At 38.9% G+C, this 25,124-nt stretch overlaps 1 long non-coding RNA gene and 1 pseudogene across 1 annotated transcript in view; one reads left to right on the top strand and one right to left on the bottom strand.

Annotated features, from left to right (window-relative positions):
• Positions 1-432: 432 nt before the first annotated feature.
• Positions 433-1,431, top strand: LOC127664132 (vomeronasal type-1 receptor 1-like; annotated as a pseudogene).
• A 6,201-nt stretch (positions 1,432-7,632) lies between these two features.
• LOC127663598 (uncharacterized) overlaps positions 7,633-25,124 on the bottom strand; it is a 64,739-nt gene continuing 47,247 nt past the window's right edge. Inside the window, exons 5-7 of the long non-coding RNA XR_007972995.1 lie at positions 13,983-14,085; positions 10,864-11,005; positions 7,633-8,100 (exon numbers count right to left, since the gene is read on the bottom strand). This is a non-coding gene — a long non-coding RNA (uncharacterized LOC127663598). The remainder of the gene's footprint in view (positions 8,101-10,863; positions 11,006-13,982; positions 14,086-25,124) is intronic.

The following is a 25,124-nucleotide window of genomic DNA, read 5'->3' as shown; positions in this document are numbered from 1 at the left end:
GAAGAGGAGCCAGTGCTCTTCACCACTGACCCATGCCCCCATCTCTTAATTATATTTTGGAATATTTAATTATCTTATGAATGTGATTGTTCTGCCTGCTTGTTCAATCAAAACTGCATAAATACAGTTCCTCAAATATGAGCAGACTAGGACCATCTCTTCAACAACAAATTACTATTTTTAGCACATTGTTTTGAAAGATAATGTTGAATTCCAATGGAGCAAAAATGCACTCATGTCTACAGATATACATGTATACACATGCAGAACCCATAATGTGTAGAAATATGTGTTTATGGTGTTGAACATGAGAGATAGAGTTCCATCACATGCACAATTCCATCATGAGGGAAAGGAAGCAAAATAAGTGTAAATTAAATATTCTTGGTTTTTTTCAGAGAAAACTCTTGTAGTGACAAAGCAGGGCCACATTCTTGAGATAAAAGACTCCAAAAACAATTGAAAATCTCAAATAATTGGGAAGACTCTTGAAGACAACAGTGTCCTACCTGATCCAATGAAGCTATCTCCATGTTATCTCAAAATAAAACCCTGAATACTACAGAAGAAGTGGCTCTTCAGATACTTTTGTTTTGCCAGGCTGAGGTTGGGACTGTGGGCAACATTCTTGTGTTTCTTCATAATTTATCTCCAGTTTTGACTGACACTCATCTGAGGCCCATTCAAGTCATTCTATCAAACTTAGCTGTGGGCAATACCTTCAATCTCCTCTTCTTGACATTTCCAAACCATATTACAGTTTTGGCTCCAAGGAAGCCTCCAACTGACCTCACAGGTAAACTTTCATACTTCTTTCACATGGTGTCTCAAAGCACAAACATGTGTTCTACCTGTGCCCTGACCACCTACCAGTTTGTCACTCATGTTCCTGGTAATTGGACAAGGGTCATGCTCAGAGAAATACCCCCAAGTTCATGAGATATTTTTGTTACAGTTGCTGGTTTTTCAGTGTCTTAAATAATGCGTACATTCCAATGAATGCTAGCGGTCCACAGAAAAGACACAATGGCACTGATTCTAAAGGTAAGTGGATCTGATCCCTCTCTGTTGTCAGTGTTGGCATTAGCTTATTGCGGTTTGCCCAGGACATTTTAATTATCAGCATCATGATCTGGACCAGTTTTCTCTATGATGATTCACCTGAAGAGACACCACCAGAGAATGCACTATATACACAACCACAATCAGAAGCTCAGAGTCTATGCTGTGACCAGAGCAGCCCACACTACAGTCATGCTGGTGGTCACATTTGTGACCTTTTATCTTCTAGACTGTATTTGTACTTTCTTTCACATTTCTTTTGTGAACACTCATTTATGGGGGAGGTATGTCAAAGAAGTTCTGACTGTAAGCTTGCCCACCGTTTCTCCCTTGCTGTTGATCTTTAGGGATCCTAAGGGTACTTGTTGAAGACCCTTCATGGTGGGGCTGCAAAGCCATATGACTGGGGTAAGAAGTCTGGAGCAAGAGAGTGAGGTCAAGATGTGTCCAACCCATGAGAACCTAAGCCTGAGACTGGAAGGAGTAGGACTGTTCCCTCCTCTCCAGAGTTGGACCCTTGTATGTAGCCTATACAACTTCCACGTCTGCCACGCAATATAGTCATGGATCCTGGTGGCCAGGTTTTGCCTTAAACTTCCTATCTCCTTATTAAGACAAGCCCAGCTATCAGTGCGAGTTCTTCTTCATGTGACTGATGAATTTCAAGCACCTCAGCCTCCGGAAATGATGTACACTCAACACAAAACACTCCCCACACACCAGGGTTTAACAGCCATTCTTCACCCCTAATAAAGAGAGCTAATTCAATATAAATTGTCTCCAGAGAAGGTTTTTTATCCTGAAGTCACATTGGCTGAGATCCTGTTAAACCATCTACCAGGCTAAGCTTCGGTGCTTCAGGTAAAGCAGGTGGGCTGTGGTACCATTATATCCCAAGGGCAGAGCAGACTTGGGGCAGAAACTGGCACACTATGAGGATCCAACAGGATCTCTGGTTCAAGCAGGACTGGATGAGTTCATGCCAACCTTTGACATCATCCCAAAGACCCCAAGCCACCATAATCTGAGGTCCCTCAGGCTGATTTTTCTATTTTGTTTTGATTTATGCAATCAAGTCTGGTTCAGAGGCATGGAAAGGACAATGAAATCATCCGGCCATGTTACTCCCCAAACCTCTACCTGAACCCCAACAGTCCATGTGGGCATTGGCAAAAACCTTCTAACTTTTTCTCCGCAAAAGGGGGTAAAACAGTTACATGGCAGCCAAAAAATACTGCTAGGGTAGTTACCTGAACTCTTAAACCTGCAGTAAGGTGATATTTTGGGACACTATGGAATCCCCTGATAGCTGCAAAGCCTCTGAAATATTCTTCTCTTGATCAGGTATTTCTTTTCCTTTTCTATCACGGGAAATATCTCATCATAAAAAATCATGCAGATTATGAAATTAAACTCCTGTGTAATAAAACTAACTTCAAATAAAACTCCCCTCTTTGGGGGATGGAATTAATGAAACAGCACCATTTATGGTCATGGGAAATTCTTACAACTGACTCACAGATCCAGGTCTTTTACCTGACTTGGCACAGTGACAGCTAAGAAGGGAAAACTCCATCCTTCCACTTTTTGCTTTTCATAGCTATTAGGGATGTTTTTGTACAATGTGTGATGATGTGTCTCTGTCCTTCTATGCCTGTCTAAGAAAATGTTAATATAAATTTGTTAAAATAAAAAGCCCATGACCTCTATCGAAGTGCAGATTTGTAAGGTGGACTTCTGGACAGAGGGAGGAAGTCTGGTATAGGGAGATTTTCTTCTAAGACACTCAGGAAGTCTTACTGCAAAATAGAGGAGAGGAAACTAGCCGTGTGTCAGATTAGTATAAATGTGATAACTGAATTATGAGCTAGTTGGAACAAGCCTCACTTAAGGAAGGATTCTCTTCCCCTACTTGAATACAGGCTTTCCTGAGGTCATGGACAAAGTGCTAATGCAGAGCAGCCACAAGGGGACAGTACACCATCACTTTCTAACTGGCTGCAAGGCCAGCAGAATTCCTGACTTCCTTATTGGCAAAGTTTGGGGCCCCCATGCCCTCAAAACTTCCTTCTTATTTCCTGCTAAGGGACTATCAGGGAACAGGGACCACTCAACTACACAGTGCCTCCAAAAGGGCCAGCAGGGAGTGCTGGCTGCACAGCTCTTCAGCGCCTCCCACAGGGCAGGCAGGAAGTTCTTACTTCACAGCTCCTCAGTGCTGTGCACCAGGGACAAATTCAATCCTCAGGCCGACTCCAGATATGAGCCACAGGAAGTAATTACTGCACATATGGATGCCCAGTTTTCTTCTCTATCACAGAGGGGACTTCTGATTCACGGGAAATGTGTGGTTGTTATGAGCTGCCAAGTCACTTTTCTCAGAGTTGAGTACTAAGATTTGGGGGTGGGTGGGATGGTGTATGTTTTTAAAGAGTGTCAGTCATTCTACACTGTCCTCAAACTCCCTGTGGGGAGGATGATGCTGAGTGTCTGGTCCTCTTGCTTCTACCCTTCAATCCTAGGTTTCTTGCCATAGACACCACATTGATTTGATGTTGGCCTAGAACACAGGGACTCCTGCATGCTACTGATACTAAGCTATATCACTAATCCTGTTGTTGCTGTTGTCGTCGTCATCGTTCTTGTTGTTTTTAGGATTCACACTGCCACCCAAACTAGACTCTTTTTCTCTATATGTACAGGCTGGTCTTGACCATAAGACTAGTCTCTTACACAGGAGACAGGCCTACTGAGCCTTCAGACATGAGATGATATGCATATGCCTTCACCATAGCTCTGACATCTAGTCTTAATTAAAATCCGCAAACTTCCTAGAAATGACTAAATGTGATTCAGGTGAGATTGCCCAAGGAGAGAGGGCACTAAATGTTGAAACAGCAGAATGAAGCCCCATCTTGCCACTTCCCTCTGCTGCATGTTTGGGCTCAGGCTTGTAGTCACTTGTGCCTTCTCTTCTGTCCATCATGAAGCATAGAGAAGTTACATGAGGTTAGCTCCACAGCTGCTAGTCAGAACACACCTGCTTACCTGGGCAAGAACAAGAAATGTGCACACACTCAAAGGAATGGAAGCAATCTTCAGATGTGTCCAGCTGAGTGCAGGCTCCAGGTAGAGACTTGCAGCTGAGATGAGACTGGACTCCAGATGCACAGCAGTTTGCTGCTCATCAGAAGGGTCTCTAGATTCACCCTGGTCACAATAGCCATCATTCTCACACAGTGTGGAACTTGGTGGGGTGTCTGACTTCCCGTTGATAAGGCGAATGGTGGCCTGGAAGGAAGAAGCGTAGCAAGGCAGGAGGTGAGGAACTCCAGGGTAGAAATGGTGGAGAGAGAGGGCACAGCTGCCCCTGGAGTCACCCCACAGCTGTGGTTTTCATAAACTTTGCTCTGAGTTAGGTCTGAGGACTCAAGTCATGTGAACTATCATGGCTTTGGCAGGGGAATAAGTGTGGGTGGGGTTTGTAAAAGGTTGGCAGTAGGCTGTTTTGTAGAGGACACCCACAGAGACACTGCAGGCCTCATTCTCAACTTGGGAACCCATTTTAGGGAAGGTTGGACAGGCTGGCTAGGGAGGCTTCTCTAAGGAAAGATTATAAAGAATACCATGCTCACTGTGAGAAACAGAGCAAAGGACAGACACTTCCCATCGATCCACTCTGATGTTTACTCAGGCTGGAGGAGAGGACACAGGGCTACTGTTCTGCAGACAACTCTGGGGCACTTTTGCACCTCAGCCCACTCCACTGAGCATGACCCTGTGATAAGCCAGACCTGCCTTCCTGGGATTTTACCTGGACAGGTCTGGGCTGCTGTGCACATGTCTTCCTGCGCAGAATGGGCCTGTGACCACACTGGCTCCTGGACATCTGGCCTGGCCTCCCTAAGGCGCTATCTGATTCCCAGCCAGACTGACCCCCACCCATGACTCACAAGTCATGGAGCTGGGGCTGGTCCTCTTCCAGACTTAAAAGCAGAATGAAACAGGAGGAAGTGTCTTAATGACTTGAAAACACACAGGTCATACTGGGCTGCTGCCTGGCCACAGCACCCATCTGGCTTGCCAGTGACTCTCTGTTTCCTTTGGCTATGCCCTCACCCTCCCCTCTCCCTGCTCTCAGCATCTCTGCTCTCCACTTCAGGCTCAGAAACCATGAGGTGGTCTTTCAGGGGTTTCTATTGAATTGTTCTGAAGTGACAGAATATTAAGTTCCTAAATGTGCCACAAGGGGGCGCACTCTTCATTTCTCACAAAGGACAAGACAGAGTAAGGAATAAATGAATGAGGACTTGCACCCACCTGATCCTGGGAAGGACTCCAGGATCCAGCTTCTTTCCTTGGAGCAGGGTTCTTGTGGGAGAATGGCAGCAGCAGCAGAGATTTTGGAGGCCGTTCATGATTGTCTTCCTCCTGCCCTTGCAGTGGTATTGCCAGGTTTGAGGGGAAGCTCAGCTTGCACCCTGAGGCTGGCCATCAGAAATGGGCTTTTCCTGAATGACCACAGCTTTCCAATGGACAGCTTCTTCCTGATTGAAGGCCACTTCCTGGGTGAGGTTATTTTCCTCCATAAGGGTCTCTTTCTGAAAGGTATCCCCAGAGGAGGAGCCTGTGAGTGTTACATTCGTGGGAGACTGCAGGGATCCAGAGAGCTGCTCTTGGGGATTGCAGGAGGACATATTCCTGTCAGGCTTGTATGTGATGACTCTCATGGTCGTGACAGTTCTGGGGCTTGGGGTACCTGGGAAAATATGCATGGAAGTGGTAAACATACCACACTCTTCCTGATCATGGGGTGCCTCATGATTTGGTGAATGGTGGGCCTCCTGCTCTCATGGAAAGCCTTGAGTCAGATACTCAGTCCAAACATAAGAAGCCAATTACAATAATAATAATAACAACAATAATAAAATCTGGTTTGGTGGCACACACTTGTGCCAGGGAGACAGAGACTCCATGTCCTCCCTAGCCAGCCATCTGAGCCTACCTATCCAATTCAAAGCCAATCAAAAATCCTGTTTTACAGAAAACAGTGGATGGCACCTGAAGAATGACATCCAAGGTTGTCCTCTGGTCTCCACACGCAAGCTTACATGTGCAGGGCCACAGGACCAAACTATCCTGTAAAAGGATTTTCATCCACTGCAGTAAGAGAGCTCAATGGGTAAAGGTTCTTGCAGCCAAGTCTGATATAACCTGTCCAATACCTGGGACCTCTATTGATGAGGTTTGGTCTGTTGTATGTATTGTCCCAGACACAAGAAAGTGCACAGGTAGATCCAAGTGAGGCTATGTGACCTTGCCTCCAAATTATTTCTGATTGGTGAATAGAGATGACAACAGTCAATAGCTGGGCAGAAGAAACCCATGCAGGCAGGGTTTAGCATTCCAGGACTTCCAGCATCAGAGAAGAACCACAAGGGGGAAGACACCATGGGTTAGGCGAGTCGTAAAATAAAGAACATGTGGGTTGGCTACCTGTAAATAAGAGCCGTCCAAATGAAACATGGCACGTTCTATCGTGGGATTAGTAGTGGGAAATAGACAACAGCAAGAGGTGCACAATCTGCCCAGCTCTTGTGCTGATTAAGGCCAATTGTACATAGAAAGGTTGTGTGCAATGTTTGTCTGAGAACTAAGTGGTCAAAGGCAGGGTAAAAACCGGAGTTGGGATTAAATAATTTCTACACCATCCACATATACAACTCCTGCCCACCCCCACATACACAAATAATAAATGTAATTTTAAAGGGGGTTAAAGCACTTGTTAGTAAATATGAGGATCCACGTTCGATCACCAGAACCCATGTGGTAGGACAATAAACTGCCCAGTCACTATCCTCTGGCCTCTATAAATGCACACTAACACACACATATGAACACAGAATAAATTAATGTAATTATTAATTAATTAACTAATTAAAGGTTTTTCACATCATCTCTTGTTGGCCCAGACTCACTTCTGTCTTTGGTTTACATAGCTCGCTTCCCCACATCTACCTCTCCTTATCTCATGCCTATCATGCTTACATGTGTTTCTCCTCCCTAATCTCCACATTTAAATCTATATTAAACTCTTTATAAACTATTGTTCTGGGGACTAGACAGATGGTCCCCAGGTTAAAAGAACTTATTGTGCAATCATGAGGCCTGGAGTCCAAATTCCAGCATCCTCTAAACACCCATGAGTATAGCTTCCAGGAAACAGATATTGTCTTAGGCAGAAATAATAAAAAACTGCCAGTGATTTGGAGGAAAAAACACCTACAAATGTATGGCAAAAATGCAAAAACTCTGTTCTTTTAAAATATAGCCCACAAAAGAGTTAGGACCTGGGTTATGAATGAAAAGGAAGTAAGTGAAAATCCCGGTTCCTTTCCTACCATGTAACCCAACCAAGTACCATTATTATCTCTACAAATCTGTTTCTTGCTGAGTGTGCCAATTTATATGCTGCTTCTCAATATCAAAAGGGAAAACACTTAGCAAAGACTCCTGGAACATAGTCCATACAGAGTAATTTATTAATCATTAAATTTTGGGACAAATGTTAAAAAGACAAGCAGTGTTTCATGTTTATTTTTAACTGTCAGACACAAGGCTTAATATCCTGACTTAAAGTTGAGACCGAGATATAAAAGGAATTACAAAAAGCCATTTTGCCAAGGACAAATGCTAAGTAAAAATAACTAGTACTATGGAAATATAATTTACATAGGCACAATCATAAGTTTATTAGAATAATTTGATGCATCACCTCAAAGTTTTTATTATTACAAAGATATGGTTTCATTTTCATAAACAATAAAGGGAAAACAACACATTAAAAAAAGAGAGCAAAGGTAGGAATGAAGAATATTACTAGGTTGCTTTACTTTCCAACTTAAGAACCAAAATTCAACACAGGAAAAACTCCTCGTACAAAAATGGTAGAAAACATCACACTAAAGATAATAAAACACCTCTCGTTCCTGAACACTTCAAAAAACAGACTTCCCTGAGATCTTCGAGTTTTCCTGTCTGGAAACAAGAAGCGCCAGTAAGTTATTTCATCACCACAATCCTATTTCCAACATCAAAGCAAAACCTAGGAAAGCCACTCTGGTGGCTTTCTCATTCTCAGAAATTTATTTTTATTTTATTCTAGACATACAGAGAAACTACTTTAAAAGTTAAATAAATTCTGATTAGGTACACAGAAGGCTGTAGCAGCACAGCACAGCTCCTAGGTGCAGGTGGGGCCCTGGGGGGCTGTGTCCCAAACAATCTTATACTCAGGTGGTCTCTGCGTACATGTCTATACATGTCTGCTCAGTCCAGAGCCTAACTTCTAAACTGACTCTTAGTACATTTAATTTTGATGCTATGTCTAATATTGACCCATAGAATGAAGTACCATGAAAAGTAAAAGGCATTGGAAGACAATTTCTAGACAGGGTTGGCTGCAAACTTAATAAAAGAGTATCTAGTTGTTTTATGAATAGCAAATATTTTCACAAGTGCCAAAGGGGTTAAAGTGCTTAAGATACAAAAACATACATCATAATGTTAAAACAAGAATATATTATCAAGTTATTATAGCCACTTTTTTTAAGGAGAGGAAAATCTCCTTTCATCAATTTTCAATAGCAAGTGGAAGTCAAACATTTCCTCTAATATTTGGCTTCTGATCATCTGCTCAGATTTAGAAATGAAGGAGATTTAAGTATAAAAGGTTGTTAAATATTATAAAACCCAGTGGCTGAAAAGAGGCAAAGAACAGACAGTGATGGAAAGCAAGACAAAAGAAGATCGCCGGCTCCTTGCTACTTTCAAAGAACAAGTGCCTACCAAGGCCAAAATCTCGATGCAGACTTTTTAAACAATCAGCCAACTTAGACTCACCCACCAGACTGTGCAACAAAGGAACTTAGACACTATTAAATATATACATCTGAGGGTTTTTCTCATTTTGACAGATGTTCAGGAAGTATTTACTTAGTGTTCAACATGCCACTAGTACTGTGTACTTCCTTCAGCTACACATTTCTTGCTTTCTAGAACTCAAGTTTTTATCTTTTTATAATACCATGTAGAGGGGCTAGAGAGATGGCTCAGTGGTTAAGAGCACCAACTGCTCTTTCAGAGGTCCTGAGTTCAAATCCCAGCAACCACGCGGTGGCTCACTACCATCTGCAATGTTATCAAATGTCCCTTTTTGGTGTGTCTGAAGACAGCTACAGTGTACTCGTATACATAAAATAAATAAATCTTTTTTAAAAAATAATACCATATAAAAAATCCAGAAAGATAAAGCAACGTTGGACAAAGGTGTGCTTAAGAAACTAACTACAAACAATGAAGCAAGGCCTAAACAAGTTCAGGAAGTTACCCCATGATATACTGACAAAAATCACTAACTCTCAAAATTTTCTGAAAACAGATAACAGCTAATAAAAGCCTTAGAAAACTTGAAAAACTGATAGATAGATAGATAGATAGATAGATAGATAGATAGATAGATAGATAAAGTATAAATGTGTGCCTACAATTATGTTTCCCAATACAATGTGTAAGCAGATGATTACAATCAAGAAAGACTAATTCCAGAAAAGAAATCCAGATGCCCAGACTCTGTTTTGCCTCATCTGGGTCTTTTATAAAATAATCCCAGTGTTTTATATCTGACAAAACAGGAAACCAAAGTAACTTGGATAAAACCAAACTCTAGATTCTTTCTACTGTGCTATATATCGGTCTTCTGGTAAATGCTTCTCTAAAAGAATGATTTTTTTTTTAAAGATTTGTGGTTTTAACAATTTATTCCACAAGGAAACCAATGAAAAAGAATTTCCAATTTCTTTCAAATTGTAATGCAAGGAATAAAAACTACATAAAGGTCTTATGAATGTAAAGAGACTAGTTTTCTAAGACAGCTATGAAAATATTTCTTCTAAAAAACAAGTTCACTCAAATGAGGCATTTAGATTCTGGTTCCAAAAGAGGTTGTGTCCTTTCTTAAACCAGGGTTTCCCTACTATGTAGCCTTCCCTTGAAAATACTGTTCTCCTGGTGCTATCTCCCAAAGACTGGGATTAGGTACCACCGTGTCTACCTTTAAATTCTTAAAAATACTGAAGAACACAAACTTCAGTGTCTTCACTGTGACATAAGCCAAATGGCTAATAACTTCTCTAGTTAATATGAAAACAATTCACACCATGCTTTTCAATCCCAATCTAAATTTATACACAGTAGATTGGGTTTCAGGAAAACACCATCATCCAATTCCAGAAAACATAACTATGCACTGGTCATCTGCTCAGATTTAGATTTTGTTGTGATTCAAGTTGTCACTTGTAGAAGTTTGGACCTAGGTCTTCTTCCCAGCCCCATGCTCCCAGAAATAAAACTCAGACTCAAAATATGTATACTTACAAATATCTTGGCCTTATAGCTAGTCTTCTCTGACTAGGCCACAGTACATTATAACCCACTTACTCAAATCTACTTTCTGACATATGACTACTTACCTGGGCTCAGGTACCATGTGTCAGTCTCGTCACATTTTTCCAGGCAAATATCTCATCCCTGGCTCTATCCCAGAATTCTTTCTGCCTTCTGAATGTCTCATCTTGTATTCTACACTTTCCTATAGGCCATAGTTTTCTTTTAGTACAATACACAAGACATTCTCTCTACAGTCACTAGCATCCTTAAAACCTTCAACTTCAAACTGTTAATTATTCTAATTCTACTTGTACTTCTAAGGTACCAACACCACCAGCAACATCCTGAGCTTACCATGGCTTTTAAACACTCATGTGTACCTGCTTCTCCTTTCAGGATTTTATTTTGGTAATACCGCCACTCCAGCTGGATGTTAGCACCAGGATGAAAAGGTGACCTTCCTGTGCCATGGTTGCTGACAGAGCCACTGTTTTTCCTGTGAGAAAAAGAAATTGAATTGTTTCTCTAAGTACAAAAGGATGTTAAGGTCATGTAATGGATTTTTTTCATGGAATTTTAATTATATAACATTTGTTCTTTAATCACTTATGCATTAAATCTTAAAAAGCATCACCATATAACATCACCTAATTTTTTTTAAGACAGGGTCTTCTGAAATTCTCTATGTAGACCACGCTGGCCAGGAATTCACTGATGTTCACCTGATAGGATTAAAAGCATACACCAAGAGTGGCTCCAGCAATGTTTCTGATAAACCGACTCCATCTAAAACAGCACACCCCTTTGGAGCAGATCTCTGTAGATCCACAAAGATGTACTGTCTTATAGTGTTGCTATGCAGACAAATAGATGACAAGTTTTATTGATGATGCTATAACAATTCCTAAAATTTTATCTGTGATTATTAAGTTCTTTAATAGTGGAACTTCTATTAGGTCCTTTTCTGATAGTCAAAACTGCAATGAAAAGTCTGCCAGTCTCCCAAGTGTCACAGTTAAGTGTTGGGGTTCTGTCTAAGCTCCACCCCACACCTACCTGGAAATAGCCAGGTATGCCCTGCCCCAGAGATCTGGCCCAGTATAAGAGGGGCTACTTGCTCCTCCTCTTTCTCTTTTTGCTCTCAGCTCTTCCACATTCTCACCTCTCTGCCCCTGGGGCTCTTCCTTCCTCCCTCCACATGGTCATGGCCGGCCTCCACTAAACTCTCTCTATTCTCTCTCTCTCTGTTCTCTCTCCCTCTCCCTCTCCCTCTCCCTCTCCCTCTCCCTCCCTCTCTCTCTCTCTCTCTCTCTCTCTCTCTCTCTCTCTCTCTCTGCCTCTCTCTCTACCACTAACTTCCATCCCCTACTCTGAATAAACTCTATTCTATACCATGCCTGTGTGTATGTGTGGGGGGGGGGATCCCTCAGGCGCAGAGGTGCCCAGGCAAGGGCCCGCCTGGACACCTTCCTCCACGCCGCCTACCCACACTCACCTAACCCCCTATACTCTCCCCTTTTAAGCCCTTTTATTAAGTACTCTTAGATGGCAGCCAGACATTCTCCTACACAGAGCCAAGAGGTTGTAATACAACCAAAGGTCATAAAAAGGGAACTAGGATTTATTATAGGTGTTAGGACAGAAGATAAAATATTGACTGGGTTTATCTATACGAAATTTCACTTATAACTTAGTCATGGTTTTAAACTTCCTATTAACCTGTAGTGAAGACAAATGATAGATGTCTAGCTAGATGATTACTTCTAATGGATATGCATGTAAACATTCTCTTTTGTAAACTCCTTATTTCAATCGGTGATTTGATATTTTGTGTGAACTTATGTTGAACTTTGTAACGTGTGATTATGTATTCTGAAAGATGTTTTAAGGGCTGAAGACAAAGAGAAGAGAGAAAAGAAGAATTTAGGTTTGAGGAACAGAGCTGAGAGAAGAACTGAACTGAGGAGAAGTTTTTAGTCATAAGAGAACAAGATTAGAAGGAGAATAGGAGAATGGAGGGTAGAATAACTTAGAAACTATAGGTAACATAAAATAACTAAGAGAACAATGTGCAGGATGCAGAGGGAAAGAAGAAAAAAAAAAGATGTTGCAGAGAACAGAAGGAGCAGGCAGGCTTCGCCTTGCCATAGGAGAGGACAGGTCCCATGGTAAGGACAAAACAGGCTTAGACTTATTTTTTTTTTTTTTTTTTACAAACATGGATTTAATTCATAGCATTAAAAGGGTGAAACTTTTTCCTTCTCAATGCAATAAATATTTTTCATCCAGAATGAGTGAGTTCTTTCTGCACCAGTGCTGGTCTTTTGCTCCATATGCATATGTAAGTATGGATGTGTGTGTAAGTATGTGATTGTGAGAATGTATGCATGTGTGTGTGTGTTATGGTTTTAAACTTTCTATGAACCTGTAGAGAAGACAAATGATAGATGTCTAGCTAGATAATTACTTCTAATGGATATGCATGTAAACATTCTCTGTTGTAAACTTGTGTTAGTGTGAAATTGTGAGAATGCATGCAAGCTGGGATCAGATGTGCATGTAGGTATGAATTTGTGTGAAAATGTGGAAATGAAATCTCTGTTATGTTTGAAGCTGTGTATAAATTTCTGTGAGATTATGCATATTCACTTATGTAAAAGTTTTTCTTTCTGCAAGTGTTATTCTCTTCTCCTGGTTCAATAGAAGTTTATTGCTTCTAACTTCCTCCTTAGACTGACAAGCAAGAGGCATCTGAACAATGGGGAAAAGACTCTAGCAACTAATTCTGTCCTTAATCTCCTGCTGTTTTAGGGTGAAGTGCTAAGTGCCTGAGACTCTCTAGCTTCAGAGGAAAGCAGAAGGCAGGTCAGCTACATTAGCATAGTAACTTAGACTTAGATAAGTCTAAGATAGATAATTAGACTTAGATAATTATTTGATATAATTAGAGATGAAATTTTCTCTTCTCCTCCAAGCTTACAAAAATTAATATCCTAAATTATAGAAGGGGTGTGTGTGTATGTGTGTAAATTATTTACAGTCAGGCAATAGTAGCACATAGCACACATCTTAAATCCCAGGATTCAGGGGGCAGAACCACGCAGATCTCTGATTCTGAGGTCAATCTGGTCTACAGAGAAAGTTCCAGGACAGCCAGGGCTACACAGAAAAACCCTGTGTGTGTGTGTGTGTGGTGGGGGGGGGGGGAGGGTTACATATAACCTCACTAGAAAAAGCTTTTCATAACATATTTATTCCAGCAGCAACATAGCTTAAATTTCTGAAGCTATCTTTTTAAAAACATGTTTTAGACATTAGAGCTTCAAGCATAACACAAAGGCTCTACACATGATCACATTGAAATGATACTCGATATAACCATTTTGCTTGCTACTTTAGAATTTTTTTCAATTTTCAAAATTAAGTTTTAATTTTAGTTGAAGGAGTGAAGATGTCAGTTCCAGTATACTTACTAAAGTGTATCTGGAGGACCAATAATAAGGACTTCCCAACAATAGAGATCATTGTCGTCTATTAAACCTGCTGAAAAGCCTCCCACTGGATTTTTGTTGAGTTCTGTGGAAAAAGAAAATTTCAATAAAAACTTTAAAACAGTTTTTCTCCAACAGGTAAAGTATGACCATAAATAAGCTATAAACTATGAAAACTATTAAAATGCTACTTCATAACTATAACATTTCCATACAACAAGGAAGCCATGGGTATATTAACCTATCCAGATGGAATTGTTTTGTCTTCCTACATCTACCTTGGGATTCAACCAAAGCTCTTAGCATTCTGGGTAGGTTTTATGAGAGGCAATCAAAATGCAAATAAGGCTGATTCTCACAAGAGATTTTAGTTGAAAGAAAATCAAAAGTCAAATCAAATCAGAAATGGCAAGTTTTCTATAGCCTTTAAGACTAATTCTTAAAAAACAACCAAAAGCACTTTTACGTCAGAATTGCCGAGTGTTTTCAACTCTTACTTACATTAACATCTGTCTGATTGCCATGATGCCTTGAGGTACATTCAACTATGCAACAGGAATAGCTTTCTAAGAATAGCTGGTGCCTACAGAAATAGTGATGGTATCATAAGATTCTTCTCTTCTAAACAGTGTTCTGCCATGAAGAATAGATGATGAGGGCAGAAAATTAAGAATCGAGACAAGGAACTAGTAAGGTAGAAAAACAAAGGCCAACAAAGGATCATCAAACAACAGGTTAGGAAGAGTATAACCTTAAGAGTTTACAGAGATGGACGTAATAAAATAAGGATGTCTTTGTAATGGGCAGATCGCATGAGTTTTTCAAATAGCCTTAAGTAAGTGTAACTGACATTAGAGGTATACTATATATACCTATAGGTATATATAATAGGTATACTATATAATTTGATAATTTTAATATACTATCATCTTTGAAGGCAGGATAAGAATCATGATAGTAAGTATACACAACAATCACCAGAAAAGTTATTATTTTGTCAAGAGAGCTGAGGACTGACTGATTCAAACTGGGCAGTGAGTAAGGACAAAACATGTTTAAGAGCAGTTTAGAAAGGACTTGCCAGAAATCTAAATGAGTACATGATTCTCATACAGTACTTGCCCATCATCAAGATAAGCCATCTAATCATGAAAGCAAATATAATACAACACAGAGTATTATAAAATGCCAAACAGTGTGCTGGTAACTATGGAAGCACTAACTCCATAACTTTGAGCAATCAAAGGTGGTTTTAGTTCAACAATTACAACTTCATATAGGGCTATTAGGTCCATCTTCATTTGTCAATCTACTGGAATTTGAAATTACTTGGGAGACACACCTCTTGTGCATGTCTGAGGGTGCTTCTAAAACAGTTTAATTTGGAATGTGGTTGGAACTATTCTAAAAGGATTGTGAAACAGAATACAAGACTCATACCCACTCCCATCATTTTACTGCTGTCACATTGCAGCTATAATACCTTACCAAGCATGACGAACTAAATAATTGATGAACCATAAACAATTCTTCCTAAAGCTGTTTTGATCAATTATTTTGTCCAACTAACAATAAAGTAATTAATGTACATCACAACATGCAGACAACAACAACAAAATGATAAAAATAAAGAATTAAATTGTATTTTAACACAAAGAACTTCTTTTCTTGGATTTTGAACACAGATTTTATAAATCTAATAAGCAAAGCAAACAGATAAAATCTGTATTTTAAAATACCATTAAGATATGATTTGCATTTTAAACTTATTATGTTTATAATCATATACCTTTCACTGAATCCCAACTATGTTGCTAGCTACTAAAAAAGAATACACATACACACTTTAGTGTTGATGGGAATGGTTCCTTTGAGGTCTAGCTCAAGAACTGCCCTCCTATCTTTGAAACCTTTTTAAAAATAATTTATTAAATAATCTTGACTTCTGTTAAAAATCCTATTCATTATAGTTGCAGCCTGTATTGTATTACCTAGCATTTGACTATCATGGGTTCATTGTTCCAGAAAAATATATAAGTAAGGACAATGTAAAATAGGTAACCTAAAAGTAGTACAAGGAATAGGGGTTAAAGAAGTACAAAAGAAGGGCATATAACAATCTTTAATAGCTTAAAAAAAAAAAAAAAGGCAGGAAGAGCACCACAACTCTGAGGCCAGCCAAGTCTATATTGTGATGTCTAGTCTCAAAAGTTTAAAAAGGGGGAAGGGGGTGCAGCACAGAGGGACACACACATTTTATTCCAGAACATGGGAAGTAGAGGTGGGTTAAGTTGCAAAATGACTGTGACTAATAATGAGACCCTGCCTTGGAGGGAGAAAGGGAAAGAGAAAGACTTATAGAATATCTACAATGAAGAACTTGGCCTATACTGAACAAGGAGGCATAAATGAAACAAGACAAAATGGCAAAAACTGGAAAGTAAAGGCGTTTGTTAGCCATATTAAGTTTCAACTTCATACATGGAGCAATGATAACCCTTGGAAGAATTGGAATGTATTTGTTCTTAATACATTTTCAAAAAGTAGGGCGAGCTTGGGAGGTTTAAATGTTCAAAAACCAGTTTTAGAAGTTGGATAGATAGCCAGGCGTGGTGGCGCACGCCTGTAATCCCAGCACTTGGGAGGCAGAGGCAAGTGGGTTTCTGAGTTCGAGGCCAGCCTGGTCTACAGAGTGAGTTACAGGACAGCCAGGACTACACAGAGAAACCCTGTCTCAAAAAACCAAAAAAAAAAAAAAAAAAAAAAAAGTTGGATAGATGGCTCAGAGCTTAAAAGATGATATACCAGGGAGCTTGAGAGATGGTTCGTTATTTAAGAGCACTAACTGCTCTTCCAGATGTCCTGAGTTCAATTCCCAGCAACCATATGGTGGCTCACAACCACCTATTATAGGATCCGATGCCCTCTTCTGGTATCTGAAGACAATTACATTGTACTCATATACATAAAATAAATAAATAAATCTAAAAAAAGGAAAAGAAAGAAAGAAAGGAAAAGAGAGGAAAAGAAAAAAAGAAAAAGATGATATAGCAGTTGCAGAGAACTTGAGTTTGATTCCCAATACCCATACTAGGTGTAACTCCAACTCTAGGGGAGACGATGCCATCTTCTGGCCTCAAATGCACAAACCCATATACAGACACAAATGTATACATAGTTAAAAAGATAGCAGTCATTCTTTAAAAACCATGCTAGGCATGTTGGTACATACTTATAAATAACACAAACACTGAAGATACTTGATGAAGTGGTGAAATGGTTTTGAAACTAGAAAAGGTTAATGGTTGTATAATACTGTGAACATAGATATGTTTATCTACTATTATTTGTATATATGTTGTTTATTACATTTGAACATAGTATATCTCATCTTAATTCTTAAAATGACACAAATGTATTAAAATAGGAAACACAAGATGAGATACTTGTTTGAAAGGGGGAAACTTACTTAATGTTAAATTTCTACAGCACATATATGTTGTATATGTTGGGAGAGGGGCTGTCTTTGCAGAGTTATAGACTGTACTTTGGACCTTGCATACACTAGGCAAGTCTTCTACCACTGAGAGACATCCTCAGAATATATCAGGGTTTTTGCCAGAGAGGAAAGCAGGAAAACAAAGAAGCTAATATGTTTAACAGAGTAAATAGCCAACAATGATAAGTTCACTCTTCTACAGCATGGAAACACTATCTCAATTAAGGCCATTGGGTTCAAAAAAGAGAGCCAAAACCGTCTTCAGCATAAGCAGTAAAGATAACTAGAACAACACTAACAAGGTTAAGGTGGAAAAGTGCAAGTGGAAATTGTTTCTCTAAGGTTTCGATAGATAGAAAAATTACAGTAGCCATAGCCACGAGCAAATGAAATTCATGCAATCAAGTAGTTTTATTTGGTTGATTTTTCAGGTTTTTTTGGTTTTGTTTTGTTTTTTTTAAGGCACGATTTTGTCTTAGTGGGCCTGAAATTTGTATGTAGACTGGCTGGCCTTACCCTTTAGCCTCTTTGCTAAGACTACAGACATATGACACTATAATGGTTGTGGTTATTGCTGCTGTTGTTTTAAATAGGATCTTCCCTTGCAGCCCAGGCTATAGAATCAGACCTCGCTCTGAGAAATAATCAACTAATTTGGGGCAGGGGGAGAGGCATGAATCCACAAAAACTAAGAGTAAGCATAATAGTGTATACTCTCTGATTTCAGCTTTTGGAGGGTGGGAAAAGAAGATCCTGTCAGACATGTCTCTAAAAAGATGAGAGCATATGAAAAGTGAACAAACATGAATTATTAGGATCAATACAAATTCATAAAGTGTTTTTTTAAAAACTAGGCTTATACACCAGAAAAGGTTCAGGGAAACAGTCATCTCAGTATGATGAACATTCCTAGTATCCACAATATGGTCTTCTAATACAAATTTACAGCTAACAGTGAAGCAGGGTTTTGTGAAGAAATGACAGATTCTAAGTCTGAGGCATAAGGAAAAAATATGTTAGGCTCTTCTCAATACTCAATAAAATGTGTTAGGCTCTTCTCAATACTAAATAAAACGAAAGCTATCAGTTAGAAGCCCCACTGGCTAAAAATGTTATGAGTTGAGTATTAGTATGAATAATAACCGTGAAGGATAGACAAATGTAGTTCAATACATGAGTAACTAACATACACACACAAAACCAACCAGCCATGGCTGTTATAATTAGGTGCTAGTAAACCATTTTGTCATTTTGATTTGGGTCTTATCCCACAGCTGGCTTAATGCCAGCACTCAGGAGGCAGAGGCAAACAGATATCTGTGAGATCAAGGCTAGCCTGGTGTATAGAATGTGTTCCAGGACAGCCAAAGCTACAGAGAAAAAAGGATGGGAGGGAGGGATATACTTCTTCAACCATGTAAAGAATCAATCTCAGGTCAGCAGGCTTGGTAACAACATCTTTTCCACAGAGCCATCTCATCATCCAATTCTTGGCCTACTCTGTGCAAGCAATACATTATTTTGAAAACCAAAGAAAGTAGAAGAACCTTGCACTCTATTATCAAATACTGAAATAATAATTATGTTATCAAATAACATTTCTCTCTAAAAAACTCCAGTTATGCGATTGTTTATGGAGCCCCTGGGTATGGCTAAGTTGAACATGCACAATTTTCTGAATTACTCAAACAAATTTAACTTTTCCTGATTCAAAAGACATAGCTTCTTCTTCCTCCTTTTTATCTTCCTACTTTAAGAAACTGCAGAAATTTAAAGTTTGCCTTCTCTGGGTTTTTGGGACTTGTTTTGCTTTTTTTCTTTTAAAGCAAGATTGTCCTCTGGCTTAAAAAATAAAAATACATTAAGCTGAAAAGTTTCAGAAATGTCACTTTATTACTTTTTCTACATTTTTTAAAATTTCTATGTAAAATGAATAAGCCAAATAAATCTTTAAAAGATAAAAGTCATTATTTTTGAGGTAATCTCATGTAGCAAAACTGAACCTGTTCAAAGCTCATAGTAAGAGTCAAATATAAAACGGGGCGTGGTGGTGCACACCTGTAATCCTAGCACTTGGGAGGCAGAGGCAGGCGGATTTCTGAGTTCAAGGCCAGCCTGGTCTACAGTAGAGTGAGTTCCAGGACAACCAGGAAGAAACCTGTCTCAAAAAAAAACAAAAAAAAAAACAAAAAAACAAAAAAAACAAAAAAAACAAACAACAACAACAACAACAAAAAAGAGTCAAATATAAAACACACAGAGAAACACGTTAAGAGAATCCCTGTTATGAATATAACTAATAGAAGCTACATGTGAGAAATTATAAGGACAAGACCTGGGATTGCAAGCAATTTTCTATAGAATCTAAACATTAAAGAGGTAAGAGATGTTTATGAGTTAACTGAATATATGAAATCTGACTAGATAACAGATATTAAGAAATATCTGCCAGGCAGTGGTGGCACATGCCTTTAATCTCAGCACTTGGGAGGCAGAGGTAAGTGAGCGAATTTCTGAGATCCAGGCCAGCTTAGTCTATATAACAAGTTCTAGGATAGCCAGGGCTATGCAGAAAAACCCTGTCTCAATAATAAACAAACAAACAAATAACAATGATGATAGTAATAATAAAAATAAACATTTTGGTTTTTTAGACAAGGTCTCACTGTCTGTCCCTAGATAGCCTGCTCTGCCTCCCTAGTGCCCCAGCACTAGGGTTAAAGGCAAAAACCATGACCCCAAACTTAGAGTCCCATCTTTACAGCAGATCCTCTTTGAATCTTTTTTTTTTTAACTTTCCATCTTTGCAAGTTTCTGGCTTTCTGAGGTAAAGTCTCACTATGTAGTCCAGGCTAGCGTTGAATTTATAATCCTGCCTCAACTTAGAATTGAAATTACAGAAGTGCACCATCATGCCCAATTCTTTAAACCATTAAGGTAACATATAAAACCTTTTATCTAAATATTCTGTAGATTCTCTTAAGTAAATTATGATTTACCAAAATAATGTTACCACTCTATCACAGGAATTGCTACACATCTACTGTAATAGTGTTGAGAAACAGAAAAGAGGTGTGTTTTGTAATTACTGTAACTACACAAACAATCATTTCCTCAACCTTCATTAATAAATCAATATTGGAAAAATACCAGTGGTGGTTTGAATGAGAACAGCCCTCATAGGCTCATGTTCATATACCTGGTTCCCAGTTTGTAGAACTGTTTGGGAAGGATTAGGAGGTATGGCCTTAATGGAGGAGATGTGTCAGCAGCAGTGAGCATTGAGATTAGCACTGTGTCTCTTGCTTGCTGTTTAAGAGTCAAATTCTCAGGTGTTCCTGCCACCATGCCTTTATTCAACCATCATAAAGTCTAATCCTCTGGAACTGTAAGCCCAATTAAACACTTTCTTTTATAAATTGCCTTGGTCATGGTGTTTTTTCACAGTAATAGAAAAGTAACTAATAAAGTGATATATCAACAAACAACTGCAAAAAATTTATTACATTTCTACTATAGTTTTTTTTAAAGATCCAATCTAATAATCTTTATAGATTTCTAATCAACATTAAAACTGCTTACAATTAGAATATTTTTCTTTACATTTGAGTCATAGGCTACAGTGAGCTGACTTCCTAACTGGTTAAAAAAAAGGGGGGGGGGACCATGGAGCAGACAGGCAAAAAACAGTCATTCCATATTTATAAAGACTTTCTAATATTCTGCCAAAAGGATTTTCTTCCTTAGAATTAACAGGTACATTCTACCACCTACATCTGACCATGGTGTGTCATTCTCAGGTTAAATAAAGCTGTTCTGTTGTCAAAGTCATCTAAATTCTCATTCTTTCTCTCTCCCTACAAACTTAAATGACTCTTATATTCTAAACATATCCTGATGAGTTTATCTAGACATATCCTGATGCCCTTTGTATGTTGTAGCTCGTGCTTAAATACAACATCATCAGCATACTTCTCTGCTGAAATCTGATGCAGCAGGAATTCCTGAGAACAGAAGATCATATACATTATATGGTATTATATGTCAGGACTAAGTCTGCATTTCAATTCTTCTTAGTCTTGCCAAATTTAGTCATCTCATTTTTTTTCCCAAGCTTCATTTTCTTATCCATAAAGTAGGATAAAACCTATAGTGGTATTATAAAACAGAAAAATAAGATGTGTGCATATAAGTGCTTGAGTCTGGAAGGCAAGGACCAACAGCTGGTGGTTTCAGATTTGAGACAGGGTCTCTCGCTGAACTTTGAGCTCACTGATTTGAGTAAATTGGCTAACCAATGAGCTCCAGGGCTGCCCCTGGCCCTTCTAGCATTAAGTCCCTGCAGGGAATCTAAACTGGGATCCTCTCAAGCTTTGGAACAGGCAATTTACTGACTGAGCTGTTTCCTCATCACCAAAAGAAGACACAAAATATTGTCCTATCTTAGGATACATGTAGAAAATGTTAATTATCCATTGTCTTCCCATAGTCTAACAAATACAATGTTCTTTAGAATCTCAAGAACAGTCTCAGGAAGTAGAAGGAGGGTCTTTGAGTTGACGGGTAGTTAAGACAGCATGGAGAGCAGGGCAGTGGTGGCACACGCCTGTAATCCCAGCACTCTGGGAGGCAGAGGCAGGCGGATTTCTGAGTTCGAGGCCAGCCTGGTCTACAGAGTGAGCTCCAGGACAGTCAGGGCTATACAGGGAAACCCTGTCTCGAAAAAACCAAATTAAAAAAAAAAAAACAAAAAACAAAAAACAAAACAAAACAAAAGAATCTCAAGAACAAGCCTATACCTTCGCTACCACCTTTTAAGAAAAATACTAGCCAGCTCCAAACATCATCCAAACTATGTTTCTAATGAGAGTTGCTGTGAGCCCTCCTCCCCTGACTCCCTGCTTACAGTAAAAATATTCTAACTTCCAATATTCCTGAGGGAAGACTTTTTTCCTCACCATTTGTAAACCTACAAGACACCTATTAATACATGCTTAAACCTGTATTAAAATGTTTACTAAACTCTGTCTGCTTCATAATATGCTGTCTAGTCCTGACTTCTTTTCAAGTCAAATTCACAAATGCTGGTTTGGCTTGAGTCAATTTTCCTAAAACTCTTTGGGAATATGTTAGGCTGCTGAGGTAGACAGTGTGAAACTGTCTCCTTTACCTGTATCTCAAAACGCTGACAATAAGATACTGTATAAGTTTACTTTTAAAATGTAGTTTAAAAAATAAAAATGACTAACTATAAAAGTTGAAGCTAGAGAAATGTCTCAGTGTTTAAAAGTCATATATAAGCTTTCCGTAATAAATACAGCCTAAACTAATTCACAAGAAAATAAAAATATAGAATAAATAGAACATATTTGAGCAAGAAGTACTAAACTTAAAGCAATAACATGGGCATCTAGGAGAAGGAAATCAAGTAAAAAAAAAATGTGGGCAGAAGAATCAAGTTGGTCTCAGATTTATTTCTCTATAACAATGCATAGCTGGTAGTGACAAAACTACAGAATTCTAAAGCAAAGTGTGATACAAAGAATAAGGAAGTCAAAGAAATCAAACTAGGATGAGCAAGATTGTGGATGAACCTTAGAACTTGTTTCTTAATTTTTTTTTCTTTTTTACATCATTTATAGTGTGAACATGTACACTGCACCATACTGTACATGTGGAAGTTAAAGGACAGCTTGCAGGACTTAGTTCTCCCTTTCTACCATATGAATTGAATTTTCGTGGTCAGGCTTCGGGACAGGAACCCTTACCCAGTGACCCATCTCTCTGGCCTGCTTCTTGTACTGCTAAAAATGAATTTTGTAATCCGAAGCACAAATAATAATTACTGAGTCCACACAAACACCCAAAACTAAAAATATTACCACAAGCCTAAAAATATACACGATTGCTCAGCAGTTAAGAATATTTATTACTTGTGAAGGTACCTAGGTTTGGTTCCAGCAACCAAATCGTGGCTCATAGCCATCTGTAACTACAATTTTCAGAGATCAGATACCCTCTTCTAGACTCTATGTGCACCAGGCATGCACAAAATATACAAAAATATATGCAGGTAAACCATACATACAAAAAAATTAAAAGGCAAATTAATACATATGTATGTGTACTTTTATATATATACATAGATTGGTTCAATCTCTGTAACTGCATGGACTGATGATTTGGTCAAGTACAAGAGTACTGTTTTTATCTAAAAATTGAATTGATGAGTACCAAAATAATTTGGCTGGATATTTTTTGGTTGAGACAAGCATGACATGAAAACTTAAGTCACATAGGTCAGAATAACAGTCACCTATACAGAAATATATCACCTTGAATAATAAAGTAAAAATACTTATATGATTAAGTAGTAATCTATTTTCATGTAACTATAGAATATTTATAAAAATACAAACAGTATACAAAACAAACACTCAAATATATGTATTCTAAAACACTGTTGAGAGAGCTAGAGCAATGACTCAGTAGGCAAAACACTCATACATATGATGTAAAATCATTCTTTTGAGAGGAGGGAGGGAGGGAGGGAGAGAGTGTGGGAAGGAGGGAGATGGAGAGAGGAGGGAGAAGGAGAGGGAGGGACGGAAGGAGGGAGGAGAGAGAGAGAGAGAGAGAGAGAGAGAGAGAGAGAGAGAGAGAGAGAGAGCATTGAGAGCTAGAGAGCTGGTTCAGCACCTAAGAACACTTACTATTCTTGCAAAGGACCCAGGTTCAGTCTTAGCACCTATGTGGCAGCTCACAACCACCTATAACTAAAGATCTAAGAGGTCCAATAACCTTTTCTGGCCAAGGGTGGTACACTTACAAATATCCAGGCAATATAATCATACACACACAATAAACCTATTTTTAAAAAAAATCAAGCCGGGTGTGGTGGTACAAGCCTTTAAAGCAGAGGCAGGCAGATCTGTGAGTTCAAAGCTAGCCTGTTCTACAGAGCAAGTTCCTGGACAGCCAAAGCTAGAGATTTCAACAGCCCCTACCCCTGCAAATCTTCCACTACTTCTTAGACCTAGGTGTATGGGAGAAAATAATCTAAGCTAAGCATCAGGCCATACCAGGTTCAATACAAGGCATATCAAGTAAGACAGTATTGAACCAGCTATGATACACTCTATTATGGTTTAAAAATATATGAAACATCATGTATGTTCACACGTGGAGCATTTGGCCACCAGCTGGTGCTGCTGTTTTGGGAAGTTGTGAAAATTTGAGGATTGTGGCCTAACTAGCCGAAGTGGACTGGTGAGACAAGGCTTTAAAGGTGATAGTAATTTCTGGTTCTAGCACAAATGCTCTGAATCCTGATCCATTAGGCTACAAAGAGCTCCAGGAAAGTGATCTATCTTCCTGCTGCAACACTATTCCTGACCATGAAAAACTATACTTTTTAAAACCATAAGCAATTGGGTGGGTGGTAAGCGGTAGAATCTTGGTGGGGGGGGAGGAGAAATAGAACCATGATCCAAACAAAACGAACTTTTCCTTAAGATGATTCTGTATTGATCATAGCCACAAAGAAAGTAATGAATATACAGATGCATATTGATTCACTTTCTGGTATATCCCTCTATCATGCTTTAAATTCATTTTCAAATCTT

Source organism: Apodemus sylvaticus, chromosome 13 (genome assembly GCF_947179515.1).
Source record: "Apodemus sylvaticus chromosome 13, mApoSyl1.1, whole genome shotgun sequence".
Classification (NCBI taxonomy): Eukaryota; Metazoa; Chordata; class Mammalia; order Rodentia; family Muridae; genus Apodemus; species Apodemus sylvaticus.
This window is presented reverse-complemented; position numbering and strand designations above follow the sequence as displayed.